We start from the raw sequence: 7,219 nt of genomic DNA on the forward strand, positions 1-7,219 counted from the left end.
ACTCTATACATAAACATCAGGCTAGGTCTTCAGAATCTGTATATCTTCAAAGCCCCTCACTAAATTTATTGAGATTCCTGGTTTATGATATACAAACTTATCCTTATTTTATATCTAGTGAAACCTGAGCTCTGTGAGGTAAGTTTCACAGCATGACTAGGACCTTGAACCCAGGTTCTCTGCACCTTTGGCCTTGACTTCTAACTTTTCCTTGTATGTGCAACCAGTGTCAGTGTCTGCTATATTAGCACCAATGCTGGGAATGCTGATTTAATTTTATGTATTTCAGTAAAGCCTAAACATTAACATCTAAATATCCTAGGGCCAACTGTAATAAAAATTGGGTTGCTCAGTAGAAACTGGATGTTTCTTGCCCTGTGTTAAATACTACATGCTTGTACCAGTTGAGGAAGAGACAATGATAGATCCATTATATATATAATCACCTTCACAAAGAGGAATCCATCAGAATTTGGATGCAGTGAATATTCACCAAGATAGCTATCATCTTTTTCTTTCATGTGTTACTGGATACATTTCCAAGGTAACGCCTCCACAGTAATGGGGTTGGTCATTCTTATGCACATTTCAGAACACAGCTGCGCAGTCATTTATTTCCTCATGGTGTCGTCTCAAAATTCGAGGCAGCTTTAATTGCTCTCACTCCCGAATGCTTATCGGGCAGGGCACATAGCAAAATTCTTGCCTTCTTCGCAGTGTAGAAAAATGTGTATTTATATGAATAACACTTGTATCAGTGTATTCTCATGTTAACTTTCCTAGGTAACCAATTTCATGGAAATTATTAATTTGGCATATCCAGCCCTCCTACTCAATTATTCTAGAAATATTCAGAAATCTAGACTATATGACAATTTACATTACATAATATGAATACATAATTATAAATACAAGTATGATTATATAATTTAAACTATACATATACTACAAATTCAGTGTTATTTCTTTTTCTCTGGTATTCTGCTTGGGAATATCTAAAAAACAAACAACTGAGTTATATGAAGTTTAATTAACATTAGACAGCATTAGGTTGGCAAATCTCATTTCCTGTGCTGCCAAACTTCTGATTTCATGGGTATCTAAACTAGCTTCCAAATGGCTGAATATGTGAAGAGTTGTTTCCATTTGGGATTCTTTGATAATGAGCACACCCTAATAATATAGTTACAACTCCTTAGGATTGTCTGCATACCCTCTGATTTTATACCACTGATGTCTCGGGAGACAAAGAAGATCACCCTGGTAGGACCTAATCCGTCTGCAGAAATGTTAACTTAATGAAATTTCATCCCTTTTTTCTTCAGATCATCTCCTAAATCATTCATAGCCTGTCAAACAATGCAAAAGCAAAAAAACAAAAAGGAATTTTGTTGTAGTTTAACGCTCTATTTTTAAACCTAAGTGCTATGTTTCAACTGTGAGGCTTGACTGAGGAGGATTTAAAAGGATGGGTGGGCTTTGTGTACATACACAGTGAAGACAAAAGCTTTTCTACCAACATCAATAGAAACCAGTTGATGATGAATTCAACTCCCTATATCTGAGGTTTAAAAAAAAAAAAAAACACTGGTCGGGGAGTGTGAGGAATGTCTTCATATAAAATTCAGCCCAGTCCACTGATCAGAAGAATTCTACCATAGCAAAGGGTAATCATGGGTATATTTTACCTGAAAGAGGCATTAGAAATTCTCCAGTTGGTAGGGGAGGGGGATGATAGTCAGGATTGCCTGGGCCTGAGGCTGTGAGGAAGAGAATAGAGGAGCACTGAGCATATACAGTTTGCACGCTCACTTGCTCAGTCATGTCCAACTCTTTGCGGCCACATGTACCGTAACCCGCCAGGCTCCTTTGTCTTTGGAATTTTCCAGGCAAGAACACTGGAGTGAGTTACCATTTCCTCTTCCAGGGAAAATGGAAATCCTGACCCAGGGATGGAAGCTGCATCTCTTGTGTCTCCTGCATTGGCAGTTGAATTCTTTACCACTAGCGCCACCTGGGAAGCCCGTGTTATAGCATGACAAACCTTCAAAGAGAATCTTTTTAACCTTTCATAATTTAGCAATCACTGATCCAAACGATGCTTTATAGATCTGGATATAATTCAAACCATCTGGGGATCTTTTAGAAATCCTACTATCCAGGTCACTTACAGACCAAATTAGAATCTCTGGATTGGACCCAAGCATGAATGCTTTTAAGAATTATATATGAGAGGTTAGGAATCCATAGGCCCACAGGTAGGGGGAAGCTTGCTAACACTGGAACAAGGGTAAGTCCCCAGCTCACATTTGAGTAGCTGCAGAGAGCTACTTCACTTCTCTCCAGACTCCTCCCCAACTAAGGATTACCGTGCTCTCCAGGGAAAATGTTATCTTTAAAATAGCAATTTTTCTTTAATCATAGTGCAAAACACATATAAAATGTACCATCTTCACTATTTTAAAGGTACAATTCAGTAGTGTTAGGTACATTCACAGTGCTCTAAAATGTTTTCATTTTGCAAAACTGAAGCTCTATACCCAATTCCCTATTCCCTGATGTTTCCAGACCCTGACAACCACCATTTTACTTTCTGCTTCTGTGAGTTGAACTACTTTAGGTTCCTTGAACCATATAGCATTTATCTTTGGGAAACTGGCTTATTTCACTTAGCATAATAACCTCAAGTTTCATCCATGTTGTAGTATGTAACAGGATTTCTATTTTTTCCAAGCTGAATAATATTTAATTGCATGAATATACCATGTTTTCTTTATCAAGTCATCTGTCCATGGATATTGGGTTGCATCTACCTCTTACATATTGTGAATAATGCTGCAATGGATTTGAGTGTGCAAATAACTATTTGAGACCCTGTGTTGAATTCTCTTGGCTATACACCCAGAAATGGGGTTACCGGATCATATGGTATTTTGATTTTTGAGGAATCTCCATTCTGTTCTCTATAGTGGCTGTATCACTTTTCATTCCTACCAACAGCACACAAGAGATTTCAAAAATATGGAAAACTTCATGAATTTGAATGTCATACTTATGCAGGGAGCATGCTAGTCTCCTCTGTATTGTTTCAGTTTTGGTATACAGGCTGCTGAAGCAAACACCAAATAAAAAATTTTTGAGATAATATTCAGAGATTATTGACAAACCCCAAAGAGATGTAGAGGGTATTAATGCATACTAAAGTTGGAAATGCTGCATTTTGATTTTATGGATCTTAGAAAGAACATTCTAAGCACTAATACTTTTCCTATCAATGCTTGAAATGCCAATACATTTATTTGTTTTCGTTTTGCTTTGCTTCCTGTTGGTTGTTCGGTTGCCTGGTTGGTGAAACAGCCTTGCTCTAAGCATCAGTGACATCAGGACAAAAGGCTTAGGCAGTATTTCACACTATAATTTGTAACTACAGAAACTTCTCAGTCATGATGTAGAATGACTAAGTCTGTAAAGTGAGAAGACTAGGTCAAAGTTGGCAGGTCTCTGCCTTACATGCCACTTTTCCAAAACTCAAGGCAGACATTGCTAATTGATCAAGACACTCTACACCTCCCATTCAGATAGAGTCTCAGAATCCTTCTTGACATAGCCCTATCAAAAATTAGCTATATCCCGAAATGAAATCCATTTGCTACCAGATAATCTTAATGAGATTATCTTGATGAGTCCCTTAATGAGGGTGAAAGAGGAAAGTGAAAAAGCTGGCTTGAAATTCAGCATTAAAAAAAACACTAAGATCATGTCATCTGGTCTCATCACTTCATGGCAAATAGAAGAGGAAAAAGTGGAAGCAGTGACAGCTTTTTATTTCTTTGGACTCCAGAATCACTGCAGACAGTGACTGCAGCCATGAAATTAAAAGATGCTTGCTCATTGGAAGATGTCAGAGTTGGACCACAAACAAGGCTGAGAGCTGAATAACTGATGCTTTCGAACTATGGTTCTGGAGAAGACTCTTGACAGTCCCTTGGACTGAAAAGAGATCAAACCAATCAATCCTAAAAGAAATTAACCCTGAATATTCATTGGAAGGTCTGTTGCTGAAGCTTAACTTCCAATTCTTTGGCCACCTGATGTGAAGAACCAACTCATTGGAAAAGACCCTAATGCTGGGAAAGATTGAAGGCAGGAGAAGTGGACAACAGAAGATAAGTTGGTTGGATGGCATCACTGACTTGAAGGACATGAATTTGAACAAACTCCCAGAGACAGTGGATAGTAGAGGAGCCTGGTGTGCTGTAGTCCACGACTTAGTGACTGAACAACAACAAATCTTCATTGCCGTGTTTATCTCTCTCTTTAAATAGTATGGGCTCCAAATACTACCAATTCTAGGCTGTCCTCTAGAACTGCTAATATTCTGTGAGCTTAGTTTTCTCATCTATAAGATGCCACTGGTGTCATCTACCTCATGGGGTTCTTAGGAAGATAAATGAAATAATGCATTTGAACCAGCTGGATCAGCACTAGACACAAAGTTATCAAAAGTTCATTAAATCTTAGTTCTTTTTTTCCCTTAGTTGTGTCTTTTTTTACTAATTTATTTATTTTAATTGGAGGATAATTATATTACAATAGTGTGATGGTTTTTACTGTATATCGGAATGAATGAGCCATGGGTACACAACTCTTCTTTACATTTTTTTCTGGCTACTCAATTTACCATTGGCTGGCAAGTATAGCTGGCCAAGCTCAGTGTTTCCCTGAGAAGTGTAAGTGCTCCTGGTATTGGCTTGGCCATGATAAGAACTGACTGACTTCTTAGCCTTTGCCTCTGTTGCAGTATTATCCTCACCACTCTGCTTACCAAGTCTGCACATTGATTCAGATGAGAAGCGTTTGGGTGAAAAGGGAGCATTTTTACTTCTTATTTAAACTAATCTCACAAGAGCAAAATCTAAATAATAATCTTCTCCAGCACAAAAATAAACTCTTCACACGTGTAACCAATGTTCTAGTGTTGACTTAATATGATGTTAATGAGAATGTTTCCCTCTTGGATTAGATGCATGGAAGTTAAGATTTATTAAGGACCATGCATGTGTGATCAATGCAAAGAAATAGAGGAAAACAATCGAATGGGAAAGACTAGCACTCTCTCAAGAAAATTAGAGATACCAAGGGAACATTTCATACAAAGATGAGCAAATAAAGGATAGAAATGGTATGGACCTAACAGAAGCAGAAGATATCAAGAAGAGGTGACAAGAATACAAAGAAAAACTGTACAAAAAAGATCTTCATGACCAAGATAACCATGATGGTGTGATCACTCACCTAGAGCCAGACAACCTGGAATGTGAAGTCAAGTGGGCCTTAGGAAGCATCACTATGAACAAAGCTAGTGGAGGTGATGGAATTCCAGTTGAGCTATTTCAAATCCTCAAAGATGATGCTGTGAAAGTGCTGCATTCAATATGCCAGCAAATTTGGAAAACTCAACAGTGGCCACAGGACAGGAAAAGGTCAGTTTTCATTCCAATCCCAAAGAAAGGCAATGCCAAAGAATGCTCAAACTACCGCACAACTGCACTCATCTCACATGCTAGTAAAGTCATGCTCAAAATTCTCCAAGCCAGGATTCAGCAATACGTGAACCATGAACTTCCAGATGTTCAAGCTGGTTTTAGAAAAGGCAGAGGAACAAGAGATCAAATGGCCAACATTTGCTGGATCATCAGAAAAGCAAGAGAGTTCCAGAAAAACATCCACTTCTGCTTTATTGATTATGCCAAAGCCTTTGACTGTGTGGATCACAACAAACTGCAGAAAATCCTTAAAGAGGTGGGAATATCAGACCACCTGACCTGCCTCCTGAGAAATCTGTATGTAGGTCAGGAAGCAACAGTTAGAACTGGACATGGAACAACAGACTGGTTCCAAATCAAGAAAGGAGTACATCAAGATTGTTTATCGTCACTCTGCTTATTTAACTTATTTGCAGAGTACATCATGCAAAATGCCAGGCTGGATGAAGCACAAGCTGGAATCAAGACTGCCAGGAGAAATATCAGTAACCTCACATACACAGATGACACCACCCTTATGGCAGAAAGTGAAGAAGAACTAAAAAGCCTCTTGATGAAAGTGAAAGAGGAGAGTGAAAAAGTTGGCTTAAGGCTAAACATTCAAAAAACTAACATGATGGCATCTGTCCCATCATTCCATGGCAAATAGATGGGGAAACAATGACAGACTTTATTTTTGGGGGCTCCAAAATCACTGCAGATGGTGACTGCAGCTACCAAATTAAAAGATGCTTGCTCCTTGGAAGAAAAACTATGACCAATATAGACAGAATTTTAAAAAGCAAAGATGTTACTTTACTAACAAAGGTCCATCTAGTCAAGGCTATGGTTTTTCCAGTGGTCATGTATGGATGTGAGAGTTGGACTATAAAGAAAGCTGAATGCTGAAGAATTGATGCTTTTGAACTGTGGTGTTGGAGAAGACTCTTGAGAGTCCCTTGGACTGCAAGGAGATCCAACCAGTCCATCCTAAAGGAGATCAGTCCTGAATATTCATTGAAAGGACCGATGCTGAAGCTGAAACTCCAATCCTTTGACCACCTGATGAGAGGAACCGACTCATTGGAAAAGACTCTGATGCTGGGCAAGATCAAAGGCGGGAGGAGACAGGGACAACTGAGGATGAGATGGTTGGATGGCATCACCAACACAATGAACATGAGTTTGAGTAGCCTCCAGGAGTTGGTGATGGACAGGGAGGCCTGGCATGCTACAGTCCATGAGGTCTCAAAGTGCCAGACACCACTGAGCAACTGAACTGAAGTGATGCATGTGCAAAAGCTTTGTTAGCCAATTTGCTATATCTGATTATATCTGATTTATTCTGCTCAAAAATACTGTGGTATATATATATAGCTACGCTGTTTCCAATTTACAGATAAGAAAACTGAAGTTCAGACAAGAAACATAACTAATCATAAGCTTGAAAGAGGAGTCAGCTACCTTATTTGGAGGAGCCAGTTAAAAATGAAGGTGCAAGGCCTCTTTTGTCAAGTTTATTAAGAATTCCAAGACAAATACTGTAGAACATTAAGCCAAGCCCAGGACCTGAGTGTGAGTTGTGAGCTACTGCAAGGGTTGTATGGAGAAGGAAATGGCAACCCACTCCAGTGTTCTTGCCTGGAGAATCCCAGGGACGGGGGAGCCTGGTGGGCTTCCGTCTATGGGGTCAC

The 7,219-nt window shown here is 39.1% G+C and overlaps 1 non-coding gene across 1 annotated transcript; it reads right to left on the minus strand.

Moving 5' to 3' along the window:
• Nucleotides 1-3,015: 3,015 nt before the first annotated feature.
• On the minus strand, nt 3,016-3,122 carry LOC129560567 (U6 spliceosomal RNA). The gene has a single exon (XR_008686800.2). It is a non-coding gene; the product is annotated as a U6 spliceosomal RNA (small nuclear RNA).
• Nucleotides 3,123-7,219: the final 4,097 nt, after the last annotated feature.

This window comes from Moschus berezovskii, chromosome 16 (genome assembly GCF_049115385.1).
Source record: "Moschus berezovskii isolate FMDL1 chromosome 16, NW_MosBer_1.0, whole genome shotgun sequence".
In the NCBI taxonomy this organism is placed as follows: domain Eukaryota; kingdom Metazoa; phylum Chordata; class Mammalia; order Artiodactyla; family Moschidae; genus Moschus; species Moschus berezovskii.